The sequence below is a fragment of the Sander vitreus genome, chromosome 7 (assembly GCF_031162955.1).
Source record: "Sander vitreus isolate 19-12246 chromosome 7, sanVit1, whole genome shotgun sequence".
In the NCBI taxonomy this organism is placed as follows: Eukaryota; Metazoa; Chordata; class Actinopteri; order Perciformes; family Percidae; genus Sander; species Sander vitreus.
In genome coordinates this window covers 4773950-4795797 of record NC_135861.1, presented here as the reverse complement: position 1 = coordinate 4795797, position 21848 = coordinate 4773950, and the positions used below count along the sequence as shown (strand labels likewise).

Sequence of the window (21848 nt, the reverse complement as noted above, 5' to 3'; positions counted from 1 at the left end):
TGCTCGTGACTGGATCCAGGCTGCTGATGTTTCTGTGTGTTTCCTTGAGCAATCCAAGTGTTACAGCGACACAATGTGATCTGCCAAGGACTGAATTGATTAAGGTTAAAGCAGAGGTTCCTTAAAAGAACCAAGACTTTTGTTTCTCAAAAGCAGAATTTATAAATCCAGGATAACCGATAAAGCGAGGTTTGACCTAGTCTAATCTGTGCAGCCTGGCTTGGTGTGTTTCACGAAGGCCAAGCCAGGCTGAGGAGGAGCGACTTGGTCGAGCCAGGCTGAAGTAATTCAGATAGATGCACGTTCCTTAACAGACCGCGAGGTCGATCACAGATTTACTGATTCTAAAACGGATTCATCTCCCCCTGCTTATTCCTAGTTGCACAACTTCCAGCAACAGCTATACATATATTATCTTCCTTTTTATTATTCATTTTCATTATTCATAATTCATGTTTTAGTGAAGTGCCTCTATATGCGTACAGCTGAGAGTCTGCCGGGGGGTTCCGTACTGCTGCAAACCGGCTGGTGCCACACACTCTGCATCATCTGTCCCAGATTATCAGGGATGAGGAGCGAGGGGGATAACGTGGAGGAAACAGGAGAACGGTGGGGTTCTTGGTGAGGAGTGGGTGATGACGAGTGTGCTGATTTTAGTAGTGGGAGGGGGTGATTTTGCAGAGCTGTGGGATACATAAGGAGGAGGCAGAGACTAGTGGAAAAAAGACTGAAAAAACAAAATAACCCTAACCCTTATCTGTCCAGAGGTAACAAAATCATTAAATTACATTACATGTCATTTAGCTGACGCTTTTATCCAAAGCAGCTTCCAATTAAGTGCTTTTAACCATGAAGGTACAAACTCCGGACAGCAAGAATCAAGTGCAAGCACATTACCTTCAAATAAACCAAACTACAAAGAGTCACACATGTAAGTGCAACTGGAAGTGCAAGTTTTTATTTCTTTTTTTATCCAATGTGCAGTCAGAAGATATGTATTTTTTATTTTTAGCCTGCGGCAGAAGATGTGTAGACTTTCAGCCATCCTGATGTCAATGGGGAGCTTGTTCCACCGGAGTTTGTAAGGGACAAGACGGCAAACAGTCTGGATTTCGTTGAGTGATTGGGTGTCCCTCGCTGTGTCGGAGCAGCAAGCACGTTGGCCGATGCTGAGTGGTCGGGCTGGGGGTGTAAGGTTTGACCACGTCCTGGATGTAAGCTGGGCCTGCTCCATTCATGGCACTTTATGCAGGATTAGTGTGTTGAAGTGGATGCGGGCAGCATCCAATAAGAGATGCCAGTCAGACAGGCAGAGATACGTGCTGCTACCTGCATTTCAGACTGGGGATAAAGAGAGAATTAGTTGGGTGTCGTCTGCTTTGCTGTAGGTGCAGCAACTTTCTGGCGTCCTGTTGTCACTGTGGGGTTGCTGGCAACCAACGAAGACTCCATGAATCCAGTAAGTCCAGCCAAAGCCCCCAGAAACAGAGGGCTGCGAAGCAATTATGGCGTAATGGCCTCATGGGGAATTATTGCCACTTCCACATTCATCACATGACACACACTGGCCCAAAAAGCATTGCTTCCATTCACATCAATGTAAAAGGTATGGCTGTAAAACGGTGAATACATTTGTGTCACAAACCCCTGAAAGTCTTTATGCTGAGCTAAGCTAACCGTCTCCTGGCTCTAGATTCATATTTACTGTAGACATGAGTAAATAGTCTCATCTAGCTCCCGGCAAGAAAGTAATAAAGTAATAAGTAATAAATGTAAGTAAAATATTTGTTTAGGAAAAAGGATAATTAGAGGAGTGGTGGAATTGAAGTTGTATGATTGATAAGTGGGTAGAATTATTGTCCTTTACTGTCCCAAATATCACAACTTTGTTTCATCAACAGCCATTGGTCCTCCTGTCATAGTTCCCTCAGCATGGCACTAAATGCCTAATTTAAGGGCGCATGCACTGTCAAACTGTTAAATCCTCTTCCACTTGCACCAAACAGCTAGAGTCTGCTCTGTTGTCCTTTTCCCCAAAAGTATACATTTGCAAAGCCATTTCAATGCACCAAACCGTATCCAAGTCATGTGTTAAGAGATTACCATTATCGCTGTTTGCTAATGGCAGCTGCTTTGTGGAAACAAAGTGAAGTTGTGTGACCTGTTTTTCTTTAATTACATAAAATGTGTTTGAGGCAGCACTTTTTCTTAAAAACAAAAACAAATCATAAACTTTAAAATGGGTAGAGGAGAAGGGAGAGACAGAGGAATACTCTGAGGCCAGTTGGAGAGAGAGAGGATGACAGCATGGTGTCCCATGGTTGTGTGTGTGTGTGTGTGTGTGTGTGTGTGTGTGTTTATGTATGTGTGTGTGTGTGTGTGTGTGTGTGTGTGTGTGTGTGTGTGTGTGTGTGTCGAGGGTGGAGGTTGGGAAGTTTTCTCTCCCCTGGGCTCTGACCCCGACTCTGCTGTTAAACCCAAACCCTATATCATTTGCCCATGGTTAAACCCCATAATGAGTGTGTGGGTGGGGGTCTGTTGGACTGGGACCCCCAAAGGCAGCAGTGGAGTGTGTGTGTGTGTGTGTGTGTGTTATAAAAACAGTGGTAGTGGTGACGGAGGGGGGATTTAACACAAAAGATCCCGGGGCATGCAGGTCTGACCTGTGTCTAGTCACACCCATCCGCTCCCTCCTGCCAGCCCTTCGTCCTCCACCTCTTGTCTACCTCCATCCCCTCTTTTCCTCTCTGGGGACCATCCCTCGCTCAGATGGAGGTGTGGGGCAGCAGCTGGTTGTCTGCAAAAGAAGGGAAGTGGTCGTGGTAAAGTGGATGAAGGAAAAAGGGAGGGAAGCATAGAAAATAGCTAGATTTATCTTATTTATGAGTTTTCTTTATCCTTTGGCACAGATTTGCACTAATGCTGCCTTGTCTTTGACTTTAGCAGTCTTTTTGGTAAATTAGTTAAAATATGATGCTACAGCCAGCAGCTAGTTAGCTAAGCTTAGCATTAGCCTGGCTCTGTCCAAAGGTTGCAAAATCAGCATATGAGCGAGCCCCTCTAAAGCACACTAATTAACACGTTATATCTTGTTTGTTTAATCCGTACAAAATTAGCAAATTGTGGTTTTGTGAGGGGTTACGTGCCAGGAAGGTTCCAGGAAGTAATTTTTTTTTACCTTCAGAGAGAGCCAGGCTGTTTTCCTCTGCTTCCAGTTGTTATGTTAAGCTAAGCTAACTATCTCCTAGCTGTAGCTTCATATTTGTCTGAGTATGACAGAAAGTGGTATCCATCTTTTCATCTAACTCTCGGCAAGAGAGCGAATAAGCTGATTTGCCTAACTATTCCATACATATACATTCCTTATAGTGACACAACTAAATGCTGTTATTGCCATTGAAATATAGGATTGTTACAAGCATAAGGTGACCAGATTTCTGAGACAAAAAAGAACATTTAGTCTATTTTAACGTTTAAAGGCATCAATCTGGTGCACTTTGAAAAGAAATTCAGAGGTAAGACTTGGTTCTTATCTATGGATGTAAATACTGTATTTGTGCTGTAGCCTGAACTATTTTGCACTTCAGAATTTTAACCATGCACACACAGGTTGAATAGTTTTTTCTTCATATTTTTGCATTAATGTCACTAGGAAGTATTCCAGTATAAATATATATTCATATTTGTAAGTGGGATATATATAAGTAAGTGGGATTGTCTGGAATCTGGCAATATAATAACCATTATGGTGGGATACACTGGCTAAGCAATTTACAAAAATGTCTGTGCTGACATAAATAGTTTACATGAGAATACATTATAATTTTGGCCCAAAACTGGAGACCATGTAGAAATTTTGTTGCAATTTCAAAACCGGATTACTCAGGGACCGCTTGTTGTATCGATGCATGTGTTGAGTGAAGAGTTTGTGAAATATTTCACAGAGAGTAATGGTGTGCAGAGATTTATGCAGAATGCAAGAATGATAACATTTCATGTAAGTTCAATGTTAATTTTCTCGCAAACCTGGCACTAATATCATTGGAAAACTTAGATTCTGGTTGAGGTGGTTGTGCCAGACTCACGCCTTTGGCTGAGTCAGAGGGAGAGCAGGTGTGCGGTTGTGAAGAAGTTGGTAATTTCATGGCGCAGATTAACACTTTTGCATGCACTATATCCTTGTCACGGTCTCATTAGGGGCTGAGCCCCCCTAAAGGTCTGATCCTAGAATCGCCCCTGCTACTACTTCATACTTGTACTCCACTACACCTTAGAGGGAAATGTTGTAATGTTTACTGCACTACATTTATCTGACAGCTTTTGTTTTATTGCTTCACGCTGGGCTTGTTTCTGCAACAGCTCATTGAGTATCGGATACAGTTAAAACTATTGAGGAAATATTTTCCTTTTACATTAATCCAGTATTAAACGAGATCGCCTCAGTCGGCAACGGCGAAACAAGCTACAATGTAAGTTAATAGGACGTCAATTGTCCAGCTTGTATTTACGTTCATAAAAGTCCCAGTTTTGCCACTGACAGACTCCGATTAATATTCTAAGTGTCTGACCACATTATGGAAAGGATTTCTAAGGAGGTTGATCTTTCTGTTAGAGTAAGATCCTTTTTTTAAAGATAAAAAGTCCGCAAAATTGCGTTCGCTAAACCCACCAGACTCCATGTAAATAAACAGTAATTTTAGCATCGTAAAATATGGACATTCTAGAACATCTCTGAGCTCTGAGCAGCGCTTGCTCTGGCTCGAGTTTGCGCGTGTAGGGTGCGCGAGTCAGCGCGACTATATGTTTGGTCAATGTTTTCTTTCTTTCATTCCAATTTCGGGTCTGTCAGCCACAGCTCCAGCCGGGGACAGGTCACCGAAACCGGGGACTGTCCCACGTCTGGTCACCCTATACAAGCAGCCAACAGTAGGAAAAGCAAGGGTCAGAGCCTGCCATTTGTATTGCTGTCAACTCAAGTCAATCATTTTAAAGAGACATGTCAGCAAAAGAAAATAGGAAAAACCTTCCTCCTTTTATTTGCTACCCAATTTTTTGTTGTTTTCTTATTTTTAATCTACACATTTTCAACACTTTGCTCTTTTCCCCTCGTCTTTATGTCGGTTGACTTGCATGTGGGACCCCAATGGTGTCTGTGATGTCCCTGAGGGAACCTGCTGCCAAACATTGCTAAATCACCATCTGTCTCAACTCTGTGATCTACTGACCTGAAATTGTCAACCTTGACCTTTACCCCTCCACCCCCACACGTGCCTGCTGGCCTCACCCTACACACACACACACACACACACACACACACACACACACACACACACACACACACACACACACACACACACACACACACACACACACACACACACACACACACACACATGCACAAACTCAACATATTGTACACATAAGCCCATAAGTGAAGACCAATTGTATGCATATTCAGCTAAACAGTTTGAAGCCTGTTTTCTTACCTCTTTGTATACTTCTCTTCAGGGTTTAGTCTTGTTTCTTTTTAATGCAGTGCTTCTTTTTGGCAGCTTGACATCTTGTCGTATGTGCAAATAATAATAATGGTAGCATAATAAACAAATTAGAAATTGCTTCATTATTAATACACCTATAATCAAGTTTAGATTCTTTGGTGGAGACGTGACACTTAATAATTAATAATGTTATATATTTCCATCTTTACTACAAAGAACACAACCTTTTTCTACTTTCTCAAATTGGCTTCAAAGCCTGGCGCACTTCCTGGGGGCCTGACTCTAAAGCCCAATTTATGGTCCGGTGTTAAACCCACGCCGTAGGTACGTATAGAAATGGACCCCTGACGTGCACCTCTCAAAAATTGTAACTACACTTCGCAGCAAAGCAGACGCAAGCCACAACAGTGATTGGTCCACTTGGCTGTGGCTTAGTAGCGTTGCATCTCTCTCTACTCCTCTACTCATTTTTTTGGTTTCTCCGCCTGGACAACATGAAATCAAGGAGAGGGTTAACTTTTCCTGCTACAAATTTCCGACCGTGGTGAGAAAGCACAGGGGAGACACTTTGTTTCTCCGCCTTCAGGTACTTCTCTTCTACCCCCACCCACACACACACACACACACACACACACACACACACACACACACACACACACACACACACACATGCCGGCCCTGCTACTCTCTTAAAGAGATATGCTAGAACGACGCAGACACCAGTGCACAACTATAAACCTCAGGTCACTTACGTAGGCTACGGCGTAAGCTCTGCGTAGAGCCCCCGCAAAAGCATAAATCCCACTTTATATTTCGTCACCTTACTTCCTGCTTTTACTACGAACACTAGAGGTCGCCGCCATTGTAAACATAAACATGAGTCGTAATTGCTGCTTGAACAAACAACTTATGTAGGCGTTTTTCGGTGGAGGACAGTCCTATGACTATAGTTTGCATTTAGTACTGTATATTGAGTTGTAACCATATCTTGAAATAAAATGTGTTTTCTACCCAGTAAATAACAGGAACCAAGTGAGCATGTCCATGTCTTAGTGGTTGTTGCCACATGTGAGTAGACATTTGTTGACTTTATTATGAGCTCATGGAGGAGCTGAATGTAGTTATTTAGCAACTGCCTCTTTATATGTGTGTGTCAGTTTTTCCGTTTTTCTCACATTCCACTGAGTGGAGGTAACACAGCTTTACACTAGCATTATAAAACCCAGAGGAACGCTGTGGTTGGCTCTGCTGGAAGTCTCGTCTGCTGCTAGGGCCAATGCTCTGTCCGCAACTCACACTTTAACTGCAGCGCCAAGGCAAACCAGACTTCTGCTGCTCGAGACTTCACCCAATCGTGTTTCTCTCACAGTTTGTCCCCTTTTGCTGTCATTTTTGTTTGGTTTTGCCTTACAGTGTTTGTCCTGTTTCATTTCTCAGTTTTGAGCAGTGTTGTAATGTAACAAAGTACAAATACTTCAATACTGTACTTAAGTAGAATTTTCACGTATCTGTACTTTACTTCTTTATTTATATTTCCGGAAACTTTTACTTTTACTCCACTACATTTCCTAAATAAAATGTATACTTTTACTCCACTACATCTCCTTTAAGCATCTTAGTTAATCGTTACTACAAAATAAAATCAGAAGAAATTTGTTACACTGGAAAAAAGCAGGTTTGGCAAATCATTGCTCCTAAATTGCCAAGATACTGCACGCTCCATCCCAGTTGGTGACCTAATGCCTGTTTGTTGCCAAGCAGCTGGTAAGATACTTGTACTTTTACTCAAGTATTGCTTTCAAGTACTTTATACAAGACTGGTTTTGAGTGTAATTATTCACTCACTGTTATCCCTTAACACTTGGCTTGAATAGAGATAAGTCTTGATACTCCCTCTTGTCTGTGTTTGATTTACGATGTATCAAATAAATAACAACAGTACAATTTCCAGGAACAAATCCTTCACACAGAAGTGTTCATCACGTAGATTCCAATAAGAAGTCAACAAAAGCAATGCTGTTATTTTTTAACTCCAACTTTCTTAGAAGTTCCATAAATAGTTGTGCGAAGGAAACTGCAGAGAGTTGATGAGGAGTGAGAAATCATGTTGGATGAATCAAGAGGAAGGCTTTAGAGAGTGGAGCTGTCAGTCATGATGGACTACCTGAATCCAGGCCAGGCCCTTCTCCAGCAGTAGCCTAACGGCCTCTGAATAGCAGGAAGCCAGCCGTATAAATAGCTCAATGGTCTTATGCCTGATGGAAAGAGACGATAAAAACAACACAAATCAACATAAACGGTCAAGGTGAGAAGGAAACCATATGTTTCCAGGAAAGAAGCTGACTGGATATTGTACTCCATGCTTATTTTGATTCAATATTCCTCTGGAAGTACCTGTCCATTTTCTAGACAACATTTGTGATTGCATTTGCGTGAAATTGCCCCCCAGGAGGGATGTGGATGGATGGATGCTTAATTTAGCTTCTTACAAATCTCTTCTTAAAACTTTCCTCTTTGTGAAAGCTTTTGGAAATGTTGATTGGATGAATGTTTTTATATACACTGTTTTTATTCTTATTTATTTGTTCTTATTATTTTTATTGTTTTTACTTCCTCTTTGCTCATTTCCTTTGGCCTAGCTAGCTCATATATTATGTGCCTTGTGCCTGGTGTTCTCTTCTTTTTTTAAAGCACTTTGTAACAATAAGAAAAGTGCTATATATAAAGTGTATTATTATCATTTGCATATGATTTTTTTGATTTTTGCATTTTGATGCAGTTTTGCTGTTTCACATAAGCAAAGTTGAATATACTCATATTGTAGTAAAATAATGCACAGTACAATGAGTATACTATATAAGAGCTACATCAGCAGAACCTACTTTTACATGTTGAAGGCACCTTATTAAAAAAAACAAATCAGCATCTGAGTCGACTTATTTAGACGGAAGAAGATAAAGGTAGAGTTCACAGTAAAATACCTGTTTCACCTCACTAATCCTGTTGGATGCGTTGACTGGCTGTGAGGTATTTTAAGGTGAACTCGCAAAATGCTTCCAAGGAACTTGTAAGCAGCAGAGTGATAGAGAAAGACGTGGCTCTGTAATGGTGTCCTCCTCCCTCACCGTTCTGAGCAAAAAGTCTTATAGGGAAAAGCATGTTTACTATTAACTTCCCTTTGTTTGTTCACACTGTTTGTTCTTTTTCTATTTGGAAGTGCATTCTAGGGAAGTCTCTTTTATTTTAAACAGACCTTCATACAGTATGTTTCCTGTTTATATCCTGGCATTTTAGGCCTTTAACTCCACAGGACAGATGAAGACATGAAAGGGGAGAGAGAGGGGGAATGACGTGCAGCAAAGGGCCGCAGGTCGGAGTCAAACCCGCAGCCACTGCGTCGAGGAGTAAACTTCTATATATGTGCGCCTGCTCTACCAACTGAGCCAACCCGGCCACATTTCCTGTTTAAAGAATAGTGTTTTCTGAAACTGGGATGAAGATGTGATGATAAGAATTTAGGAATCAATGTGAACAAATATCTTTTATCCTCTCTCTGCCTCTTCATAGATTGTTTTTATGTTTTTAGCATGCAATTTTAAAGCTGCTCTATATTTTTATATTAACAACGGATGAAAGGACTATGTGTCATGTGAAAGGTGTTATTTGTGTTGATGAAGCCACAGAGAATTATCAAGCCTCTTAGCTCTGAGACTTTTAGTGTTTTAGTGTTGCTCAACACCTGTTGGATTGATTGACTTGACATTTTGTATGGCAACTAGCTAGTGAACATAGTGGAGCATTTAGCAGCTCAAGAGCCAGATATTTCCCTCAGGAGTTGGCAGACACCTATGTCTGTATTTTCTCTTTATTTCTTTTTTTGCTGTGTGTGGGACGTTTTCTGGGCATCATCCTTAAGCAGTGGGTGTGTAGCCCTCAGCCAGTAACAGCACAGAGAATGTGAGGGCAGGACTCAATAAAAACCATAAAAACGTAGCAAACATGTGACATTGCTGTCTGTCTTTCTGTCTGTGTCATGGATGTATAAAGAGCTGCATGTCCGTAGGACCGAGGGAGGGGTGAGCCACACACACGCAGAGCAGAGAGGCCACAGCGGACAGGATAAAGTGTGCGCTTTGGCTGCCTTCACACAAAATCCGTTTCATTCCTCTGATTCACTGCTTTGTTCTCACTAACGCAGCTCCCTTTCTTTATCCACTCTCTAGCTCGCTCCACCACTACTGCTCCCTCTCTCTCTCTCTGTCTCTGTCATTGATCCTGCATAGTATGCTTTTAAATGAATGCTAATGTTGCTCTGCATCAGCTGAATATGGGAAACTGTTGGCTAACAAGTTAACATGTTCACCATGACAACTTTAGAAAAGTGACAATATGTCAGTGTTGTTTACACTGCCCCCACATTGCCAGAAACTAAATTAATACGTTTAATATTTATACAGAATCCCACTCTACGAAAAGCATCATTACTGAGAAACCTCTTTGAAGGAAATACTGAAGGCCACTGTAAAGTATAATCCACAACTCATCATGCAATAACAACACAGCACATACGGTAAGAGTGTGCGCATATACTCTACTCCGTGCTTTACTGTGTAGCCAAAAACAACCACAGCAACCGATGACGTTGTGTCTTCCGGGGCCCCTGAATGATTTCCTCGTCTCTGAACTCCAGCGGTTCGACCGAGGGTCAGAGTCTGAGCCCTTCATGAGCTTTCTCCTCCTTAACTGGAAGTCATTGAAAGGACCATCAACACAGCACAGGTGGGGCTGTAAACAACAGCCAGCCTGCTGTTTAACTGGCTCTTTATCGAATGTGAGGCTGTGGAAAATGTGTTACTCGGTGGTTGGACATATTTGTTATGTTACATAAGAAGGGAAGCAGCAATGTTTATGCATTTAATTACGAGCTTTTAGGCAAATGCTCAAGAAGCTGAACATGAATTGATAAGCAAAGTGCTCTGAGCTGTTTCAGTTCATGAATACTTTTGACTCCTTGAGAGTTTGTGTGTTGTGTGGGTGTGAAGGCGGGGGGATTTTATTGCCCAGGGCTCAGGTAGCAGATAAAAGAGATAAGACAGTTATGGAACCATGAAATTAAGATCTGCCAACCCTCACGTAGAGTCAAAACTCGCTTTGTCATGTCTCATTTCAAGACACTCCTTCTACTGAAAGATGAAGATTTCATTTCTGACGCTTCAGTTTTAGCAACACCAACAACTTTACCTACTTGTATTTATTTCACTTCTTCTTCTTTCTTCTTACTTTTGCTTGTTTGGTGGCGGAAAAAAGAGTCCGGCACATGGTTCAAAAGGGTTGTACTTAGTGTCTTCATTAATTCAAAGGTGTGTCTTGGGCGTAACATGCAATAAACCAATCAGAGTATCATCTCCCATTCCCTTTAAAAGTCAGGCACGTTTGTACCTTGGCACATTGCTGTTATGATGGCGGATTTGCACCGTAATATTTTTTATTTGTAATCTTTTGCATGTTTGTGTGCTGCTGCGCTTCCCTGTGTGTGTGTAACAAGCATAGTGTGCACGCGCTGTGCACGAGCCTAGGTGCATTTTACTAATTCGCTGTTAAAATAACAATGAAATGCTGCGCTTTTGACTTTAGACCAGGTTTAGACCATTCTTTTTCAGGTTTTTTTCACTTCCCGCAGCCTCAAGATAGCAATACACCAATAATGCACCTGAACACACCTCCCTGTAAGACCAACACGTCCATGGGCGCAAAGATGGGCGCAGGTGCATTTGCTATTTAAATGACGTGGGCGCTGGATGGGAAATTGACAACTGCGTCGGTCTTAAACTAGCAAAGACACTTGCGTTGGGCTTTGCGCTGCGTCAGGTGCAAGATAGGGCCCCTAGAGTGTTGTGTGTGTGTGTCATAATCTTACAACCTACATGTGACGAAGTTTTCGTCTCTGTTGGGTGACAGCAGGGCAAAGGTCAACTACCTCAGACCCTCATCAGAGGGCTGGGAGGTGAGGTTGGTACAGTCACATTTGCTTTACAAACTGCCCTGCATTCAAGCCTGGAACGTTCAAGAGAAAATGGTGATTGTTGTTAGTTGTTATGGTGACAACACACGTCAGTGTGTCACGCTCATTAGTTGAAGAACTCTGTTTTGGCCTACCGTCCACACAAAGCCGGCGTTTTCCTTTTGTCTGTCTCTTGTTAAATCCAGCAATCCTCAATTCCTCTCTAGCAGCTAGGCAGCAGACATAGTGCACAAAAGTCGTCTTCCCATTCTTTGTACCACTCCACTGCTTGTTTGTTGCAAAACCTACCCTCAGTTTGTCCGTGACTTGCCAAAAGTCTGTTTCTACAGAAGTTTATTCGGGAGTTAGCCTGCTACAACAGTCACAGTTCTTTGCAATGGCTATGGTGCACATACAAATGGATGCCGCCCTGATGATCCTGCTATGTTGATTTGAATAGGAATGTCTGTTCTCTCATTCTATTTCTATGGGTGCACTTTGCGTTTTGCAACCTGCAAAAAGCTCTCCGTCTGATGGGCGCCTAGTCATTTGATTAGAACCGCTAGGTTGGCACAGTGGGTTTGGCAACTTAGTGGGCTCCTGCTAAAAAAGTTGGACCCGGATGAAATTTGATGCAACGCTATGCAATACGGGCAGGCACACATTCCTTACATACCACTCTGTTTACTTTGAGATCGTTGCAGATAAATAACATGATTGCCACCGTGATTACTTTGCAGAGTTGTAAAATCCTTCCTCGTAATATTATAAGCCGCTGAGGACGGTTTTCTTGGTTTCTGCCAAGTCTTCAAAATCATGGATGTTTTTCTTTTTATGTTATGGTTTTGAGGTATACATCCATGAAATGAAAGGCTGTTTAGAAATCCAAACTACGGTGGCCGACAGGGGCAAACGCCCTGCAACTTAAGAAAACACACGCAAATAGACAAAACACAAGCAAATTAAGAAAACAACTTCATTCATTTGACAATACATGTGCAGCATTCAGCAAACGCGCTGCAAATGCACACAACACAACCAAATAGATAAACGCAGACGCTGCAAATATGAAACAATGCAAAAAGAAAAGCACGCAAACAAATGCAACAGAGAAACGCTGCATCCAGATTACACAACGGAAGTTCTCCAGACCTCTAGAGGGAGCAGCTAAGTGGATCAGCTTGATTTTCGACCCCACGGTGAGAGAGAGAGAGAGAGAGAGAGAGAGAGAGAGAGAGAGAGAGAGAGCGAGAGCAACTGCATAGACTGTAAATATTAAGTCTATGTTTGAGATATGTTTTCTCTCATTTGCTGGGTGTGTCTCGGCTCAGGTCACAGGTGATACTCAATCAGCAGAGACGTCTGTAAACTCGTGGTAATAAAACATTTAAAACTGTATAAGCATTTAATGTTGACGTTTGTTTAAGTCATATTATATGAGAGGGTTTAATTTTGAGATTACTGAAGTAGGCCTACTCAAGTGTAGGCTAATATTGTGATTATACAACAACAGTTACCAACTAAATAAGTGATCAATCTGTACTCATATTGTGGAGCAATTTGCTCTTGAAATACAAAAAACAGACAGGATTTCTAGTCCCTCCCTGTTTAGTAAACCAGCCAATTTACCGAGGGATTTATCAAACTGAATAAATCCTGCCCGCCCATATAAACACTAAAGTGCTTTGTTAACTCCATCGTGTTGTAAGTAAGACATCTGCTGAAAAAGTTATTGTATTCATTAGCATGATTGCCGTACTGTTTAGTTCAAAAACATCCAACACACCAAAGTACAAAGACATAGGGACCAGACGCGAGCTTTTATTTTGAAAAGCCGAAGCTCGGGGACGGCACCAGCTGGGATGGCATGAGACGGGAGCATAGACTGTATATTATTAATATATTATGTTAATAATAATAATAATAATAATAATATGAATTTAATATACAGGCTATGGAGTTCTCCAGGCTGCAGCCATACCTGACTCTAATAAAAAGGCAGACCGCTCTCCCCCCGTGGGGTCGAAAATCCAGCTGTTCCACTAGCTGCTCCCTCTAGAGGTCTAGAGAACTTCCGTTGTGTAATCTGGATGCTGCGTTTTTTTGTTGCATTTGTTTTCTGGGTTTGCGTGCTTTTCTTTTTGCATCGTTTCATATTTGCAGCGTGTTTATGTATTTGGTTGTGTTGTGTGCATTTGCAGCGCGTTTGCTGAATGCTGCACATGTGTTGTCAAATTAATGAAGTTGTTTTTCTTTTTGCATCGCTTCTTTTTTGGGGGTTTGCGTGCTTTTCTTTTTGCATCATTTTTTATTTGCAGCGCGTTTATCTATTTGGTTGTGTTGTGTGCATTTGCAGCGCGTTTGCTGAATGCTGAATGTGTTGTCAAATTAATGAAGTTGTTTTCTTAATTTGCTTGTGTTTTGTCTATTTGCGTGTGTTTTCTTAAGTTGCAGGGCGTTTGCCCCTGTCGGCCACCGTACAAAACACTGCACAGTGTTTTTTAGTGGATGACCTTGCATTACATTTAGGCAGGTTCAAGCCAAGTCTTTTGGCTGACGATGTTGTGTTTTATTCGCCAGATCCTGTTGCGTCAGAATCCCCAATGTGCCAACACAGTGGCCCCATTAAACTAAAGGAGAGGGCTCATTTAGTTTCAAAGCTTTACTGAATACCGAATCAGGTGTGGGCAGCAGTAAGCAAGTAAACCCACTCTAAAACTAGCAGCTTGATTGAAATAAGTGATGTTTGGTGGACTGATGTGTGCCAAACTCACTAGTACAAACAAGAGATTCCGAGAAGGATTTTTAAACAAGGTGTGTAATGACACGTTTTGTTTGCCAGATATTAAAAAGAAGCTTGGTGTAATGTTCTTTCCATCCTAACAAGGAAAAAAAGATGATACTATACTGCTGATACTGCCTATCAACTGTGATAGTCTGTCCCTCTCTCCTCCCCTATTTCTTTCCAGTCCTATACGTACTTATTTCCTCAAGATAAGTGGTTAGATGTGGGCATAGCACCACAGAATGGTTTACAGGTCACAGGTCAGACATTTTAACATTCTTTTTACATAAAGTAAACAAAATCCTCATGAACACGTGTCCGTTAAAACCATAGAAACTTAACATTCATCATCACCAAACACCTGCAGTTATAATGTAATTGTGCTCTGATCGCCTCACACGCATGCTGGCTGCTCTTTGATGTGTGGCAAGTATAGGCTACTTGTTGCAATCACTCTCACTCTTATCAACACTTCTCCAGCAGTTTAGCCTCTCCTTTTATTCAAAGGAAGACTTGCAGAGGAATAACACTTGGGGTTCTGTGAGGAAGAAAACAATGATTGTCCTCGTGGGAACAGTGTGGTAAGTGTTGTATCCTCCTCTGCACGCACATGGAGAAAGAGGGGGAAACATACTCTTCTCTCCTTAGAGCTGAGGTCATCCTGAATTGGTTAATTAAAGCAGGTTGTTGCCAAAACATTAGATCATCCCCCAGCTTGTTTTGTCATTAGCTGAACCCAAGCCCCTCTGTTGGCCCCCTCGCTTTGAGGAGAACATGAAGGAGGTAGATCATTTTGGAATAACTGCAGTAGAGCTGTAACCTTCCTGCCCATCATTCACCTCTAAATGTTTAATGTTTTTATAAATATATTCATCAGCGGGGATTATTTTGTAAATTCACATTCTTTTGAAGTACCGCACCAAAAAAATATTAACAATAAATTCAGTGTTTTGTGCTCAGCGATATCCCATATAAAATATTTTTTCTAGATAAGTATAGCTGTAAAATAAAGTTGTGTTTCTATATCAGATTAGCAGAAATTGCAGTTATCAATCAATCAATCAATCAATCAGTCAACCAATCCACTATTTCTGAGGAAAGCATGTTCAACGTTCAAGTCTAGTTTACTATTTTCAAAAATGGGTGGAATAGACTTTCTTCTGCGATGTGATTTTGAATGCAATTCATTATCAGTCAAACTTTCTGCTTTCCATCAGCAGGTCCTTCTCTATTGGAAGTTAATCCACAAACATCATTTTACACCTCATAATACTCCAGTTTGGAATAATAGATACATATTGATAAGCAGAAAATCTGTGTACATGGAGGAATGGAAATCCAAGGGAATCTGAGCAATTTCTCATTTTATGGACGGCAATGGAATCGTGCTACAGCACAAGGAGTTTTGTGAGAAATATCAACTTCAATGTAATGTCAAGCATTATGATAGATGGTTGAAAGCTATACCAATGTCTCTAAAAATCAATGGTGAGAGAAGACATTAGGTTCTCCAAAGTTTCTCCTGAGTCTGAGGCAGCTCTGCATCGAAGGAATTGATTTCCAATGTACCAACAAAGTTATTAAAACTATTCTATTAAAGGAAAATTACCCTAACCCAGTAAGAAGAAAATACAGTGGCACTCATAAGTTTATGAACCCATGCTAAAGTTGACTAAAAAGAGGAATAAAAAAAAATCTTTTGGAAATTGATCTTAATACCATAATTAAAAAAATGAGGAAAAATCCAACCTTTAAGGACACCAATTTTCTTTGTGAATGAATAATGTATTGTAAATAAATAAATGTTCTTCCTTAAAATACAATGGGCATAAGTGAGTACACCCCTATTTTAAATTCCCATAGAGCCAGCCAGATGTTTATTTTTAAAGGCCAGTTATTTCATGGATCCAGGATACTATGCATCCTGATAAAGTTACTTTCCATAAAATCATCTCTCAATGCAAATCAAACCAGCTATTAGGCTAACTGAAATAAAACCATGCCAATCTCTAGGTATGGTGAAGGGTATGTGATGATGTGGGGGGGGGGCTATTTTAATTCCAAAGGCCAAGGGAACTTTATCAGGATGCATAGTATCCTGCATCCATGAAATAACTGACCTTTAAAAATAAAAATCTGCCTGCCTCTATGGGAATTTAACATAGGGGTGTTAGGTGTTAGTTAGGTATGTTAGGTGTTAGGTATGCCCATTGTATTTTAAGGAAGAACATTTATTTATTTACAATACATTATTCATTCACAAAGAAAATTGGTGTCCTTAAAGGTTGGATTTTTCCTCATTTTTTAAATGAAGGCATTAAGATCAATTTCCAAAAGATGATTTTTTAATTCCTCTTTTTAGTCAAATTTAGCATGGGTTCATACACGTATGAGTGCCACTGCATATGTTGAATGAATTTGGAGATGGAGAGGTTAAGAAAATAAGGAAAAGTTATTTCTCATTTCCTCTTCTTCCGAAGAAAATTGACAATCTAGAACATGTATTTTTTCTGTGGGAGTCAGTGCAATCTTTCTGGCGGGATCTGCAGAGCTGGCTACAGACCAAGGAAATTAAGATACCACCTCTGACAGTGAAGACTAAAAAAACTAAAAAAACGTTTAAGTGTAGTCATTTTGTATGACGTTTCATACTTTTATTCTCGCGAGAAGAAGTGGTTACCAAGGTACCGGGCATTCAGCGTCCTCCAAAACTGTAAATGGCCCAGGCTGACCAATGAGGGGGAACCCGACCATACCAAAGTGGGATTATTTCAGGGGTGCGCTAACTGTCTATCCGAAATAAACTATAACGTGAAATGAATTCATCATTTCACAATCATTGAATCGACTGTTACTCCAACACATTAATCTATTCATGATTTTATAGGTTGTACTGCGTTTCATAAGCGTGCATAACAAAGGCCAGCTATTTCTGACAGTGTGGTTGGAGTTCCTTCATGGTATCAGCCGCGCCAACATTGAAAGTTTTTGTGAAAGTGGACCATGGATGTATTAAGAGAACGTGGACTCTTGACCAACGCTTTCCTGTATCTAGTATCTCGTAATACCCGCTTCGACACACGAAAATAAATACACCCTCTTCCAAAAAGAGCTGTAGACACAGGTGAGTAGGTCTTTTATAATGGAAGTGGCCATGTGGAACAATAAATGTGGCTTTTGTTGTAACCGTTAGCATAATGGCCGTTTGATAGGCTGAGTGAAAAAAACAAAGATTTGAAATCCCTCCGCGGCCCCTTGCAGTTGGTTAAATATTTATTCGAAATATAGCTAGCTACAGTCTAGGTAAAGAAGCCAAAAGATGTTGTTTCTTTTATACACTGTGTTAACGTGACTGTGTGTTTAAAGACAATATTATTTCCATTTAGCAACAAAATATACTACCTTTACTTTATTGTTTAAAGATTTCCAACATGCCCATGTACAGTTTTTTGTAGGCTAGCGTTAACGTCAGTGACTCAAACATTGTCTGTAAATGCACAAGGTCTGTCTGAGACCACCTCAGTCCCTCCGTAATCCGCCGCAGAGATGATTTTACTGGGGGAGGTGATGTTCTGATGAAATCGGGCCTGTTAGATGGGATTCCCAGAAGAATGTAAAAAAGATCTGAGGTAACATGATGCCTGTTGCATAAGACGAGGAAGTCCACTTCAGTACTACATGATATGAGTCGTGTCTGGTTTAAAGGTCACACAATGCTTCATACTGTTTGGGTTTTGGAGCATTTACGTCATGGGGGCGGAAGTTGAGGTCTGAGATGTGCTGCTGTTGAATCGGCAGGTTGAGTCTGCTTAAAAATCATGACTACGGGTGAAGTTCTATGCTCTCTTTTCTTCCTCTTTGCTGGGAGGTGAAAGGTTAGCTCCAGCTACAGAAACATGACCAAATAATCTGACTGAATTGCCATTTTCTTTTGTTTCTCTTGACCACGCCTCCTTTTATTTAACGACATTCTGCTGAGCTACATGCGCCATCCTGTCACATTAAATATAACGTGAGAAAAGTAGACTACGTTTGCTTAATAATTGGTTCATGCTCATAATAGACCTGCAAAAGCTGTTCACTTTGGGCAACAGCAACAAACCCACCACCTTGTAATTTCCACTCTTAATCATTTCCAGGCCAGGAATGTGCATCCTGCAGGACTCAAGAAAAGTCAGTTAACTTCTCAGCGTGGAGTCTTTCTTTATGGCCCCCTCAGTAAGCGAGCATTCATTTTGGGAAAAAAAAACAAGAAAAATAGTCGGCTGACCTTACTTCTTCTATTCAAATGGAAAAAGCATGCAACTTTTCAAACGGTAATAACAGTGCGTGACAGAGTGCAAATAGCAGTGGTGCAGAACTGCCTACTGTTATTCACATTTGTCTCTTGAAAAATCCGCAGAGACTTAGTTTCTTTCATTTAGACAAGGGGAAACATCAAATGGATGAAGAGTAGGGCTTGGTGATGTCTGGAAAGAAGCTTATGGGGTTTTGAAGACAGAGGCCCACCACAACCCACCAACGTCCTGTCCAAGGGATGTACTTTTACATCAGTGGTATCAAAGCAGGAGATGGGCTTCTGCTTATGTAATGCGCATGTAAGATGTTGGCTGTATATACTCCCCTGGTAACAGAGCCTTTTGTCTAATTCAGGATCTTGGATTAGCTTGATCAGCAGCTTTGCCAAAATCAATTGAAACTCCTGATTCTTCCAGTGGAACTGGAATTTTATTGGAATGAACATAAACATGTCATCCTTTTCATTTTGAATTATTTGAAATTGAATGAGTAGACCTTCCACTGATGGCGCATATGCAAATAATGCATGTCTACAACGGCTGCTTTTTTAGGCGCTGTTTTCACAAAATTTTAACATCAGTCCTGAGTGAGCCAATCACAAGAAGACAGCTCTAAGTACGTCAGTTCACACTAGCCTCGCTTGCCAGACCTATCTCCACAGCGCTGCGTTAGACAGCCTGCGTTGGCGTCCGCCAAAAAACGCAGGAATCCATTCATTTTGAATGGGGGTAGTGCGTTTAGGCTGCGGCAGGATTTGCTGTAGAGGGGACAAGCAAAAAAACGCAGCGGGTCTGCGGCGAAAAGTTGAGACCGACTAGGGCTGAACTAGGAGCCCTGAACTAGTGCAATATCCAAATCGCAGGGGGGCGCAATATTTGTTAAAGGTAAAACATGTGTCAAACCGTTCTAAAATGAAGTATTGTGGTGCTGCAGAGACATCCCGGCCTACAAATTGTATCCTACAGACAAAATTCTTGGTTTGGTACAGATCCTCGCAATAAATCACACTTCAATCATTTATTTATTTTATTTTTTTCAATGAGAATGATACAAAAATGATCATTCCCTCCAATATCGTGAATCATATCGCAATCGCAATATCAGTCAAAATAATTGCAAATAGATATTTTCCTCATATCGTGCAGCCCTAAGACCGACTCAACTTTGTAGTCTCTGATGTTTGACTTCTTAAGTGCTGAGGCTCCAATAAGGAAGTACTTCTTAAATGTTTGGGTTAAAAAAATAAGAATCGAGACATTTTGTGAAAAACCCATACTTAGCAGTTATAATATGTGTGCTAGTAGATGTTTGGGGTTTGGTTCATGATGTTTTCAGCCTCAGAGGATCTTTTTTTTTTCTCTGTCCGCCCATCCTGTTGTTAACTTGATCCTAGCGGTGTGGATTTAGCTGGCCAGGGAAAAAATAAGGGAATCCTTTCTAATTAGGGACAATACTGTAGATGTCAGTGGCTGTAATATTACAGTCTGTGCCTAACATAGGCTAGCTGCCACAGACAGACACGCTGGAACATTTAATCTCAACTGTTACATCATCTTGCTGTGATGGCATGCATAATAGAGTAACTGACCACTGTTTCTAATGCTCGTGGTGATCTCTGCTTTCTCTCAGTTTAGAAGGTCTATGACACCAACCCTGTGATTAGCTGGAACATACCATGTTTTTCCTACCAAACCTACATACCATTTATCACAAAGAATAGCCAGCAAATAATAGTTATGCTCCACTAGCTGTGGCTTATAATATTATAGCTAACATTATTGTTGCAGAACAACATATGAAAATGTGTTTTTCTTCGCAAGACTGACCATTTTTAGAGCTTCCACTTCTAAAAGCATGAAGAAAATACATGTGCTATTTTGGTAGAGTTTTCCCCGGGTGAACACAAGGCGAGTAAGTCGTGTTAGGTGCCATAGTCAAATCGCACACTGCCCTTTGTTTCAGAAAAAAAGTGTTTGAGTGACTCAGAAGCACTTAACTGTCTGGCTGCTGTCACAGTGTTGCGTTGTTTTGCTGACTGTGCCAAGTCCTGCTTGTCTGTTGCTGTGTTTCTCTTTGCGTCTTTCTTTCTCTAGTTTCTTGCCCGTCTCTGTTTGGCTGTTGTCTGTCCTGTGGTTCTACCTGTATTTGGCCGATATTTCTGCACTGACAACATTACATCATGACTTTGCGAAAAAACATACACGCCACTTTCCTGAAGCCAAGTGGCGTGTTATCTGTACGCATTTTGATGCTATCCGCGTGTATGTCTACGCTGTACACAGCGCACGGCAGTCTGCCATGTCACAGCGTAAACATACACGCCACTTTCTAAAGCCACGTGGCGTGTTATCGCGAGGCTACGGTTGGGTTTAGGAAAAGAAGAACCGGTTAGGATCAGGAAAAGAAGAACAGGGTTGGGTTTAGGAAAAGAACAAACGTGGAAAGGAAACGTCACACACGGGACATGATTTTGGTCTCCTGGGTGAAAGTCCTGTGTAAGTCAATGGAGGCCAAACGGTGTTGATTTAGGGCTTTGACTCCGAACTTCGATGTTCGAATCTAATTTGAATATATAAAAAAAATTGATATTCAAACGAATATTAGGCAGCCCTTAATATTCGAATTTCGAACCTGTTATGGGCATTATTTTTTGGTAAATGTGTTTGCTTGTAAACGTTTTCAATTCAGATTCCGAGGCTTTTTCATGCATTTCAAAATGTAACTCTCGCTCGGCCGTAGCGTGGTAGCATTCCATTTCCTCCCTGACTCATTTCCTGATTCTCCTTCTCCATAAACAACATGAAATCAAGGAGAGGGTTAACTTTTCCTGCTCCAGATTTCACCGTGGTCAGAAAGAACAGGGGAGACACTTTGTTTCTCTTACTATGACTCTAGAGTAGCTACTCGCTCTGAAGCTACCAGTAATCACCGTCACTCCCTCACTCTAACACACACTCCCCACAAACACACACACACCCACACACACGTGCGGCTCGACGAACAAACCAGCGCAAAAGTATAAACATCAGACCACTTACGTAGGCTACGGTGAAATATCCGACCTTCCTGTTGAAAGCATACTGTTTGTATTTAATCCAGGGTCTGACTTTAAATTAAAAAAAATTGTTGTGGCAGTGTGTTTTTCTTCTGAAAACATCATTGCACGCCTACTGACTGATACACTGTCCTCTGGTGGACAGAACATATACGAAGTTTGATACCAATATAAGCCTTACTGAATGGTCAAAATAGTATTAATAAATAT

The 21848-nt window shown here is 41.1% G+C and overlaps 1 long non-coding RNA gene across 1 annotated transcript; it reads right to left on the bottom strand.

Annotated features, from left to right (window-relative positions):
• Positions 1 to 1020: 1020 nt before the first annotated feature.
• Positions 1021 to 12024, bottom strand: LOC144520243 (uncharacterized). Its single transcript, XR_013502195.1, has 4 exons — positions 11655 to 12024; positions 11423 to 11552; positions 2664 to 2797; positions 1021 to 1341 (listed from the first exon to the last, which is right to left on the bottom strand). It is a non-coding gene; the product is annotated as an uncharacterized LOC144520243 (long non-coding RNA).
• Positions 12025 to 21848: the final 9824 nt, after the last annotated feature.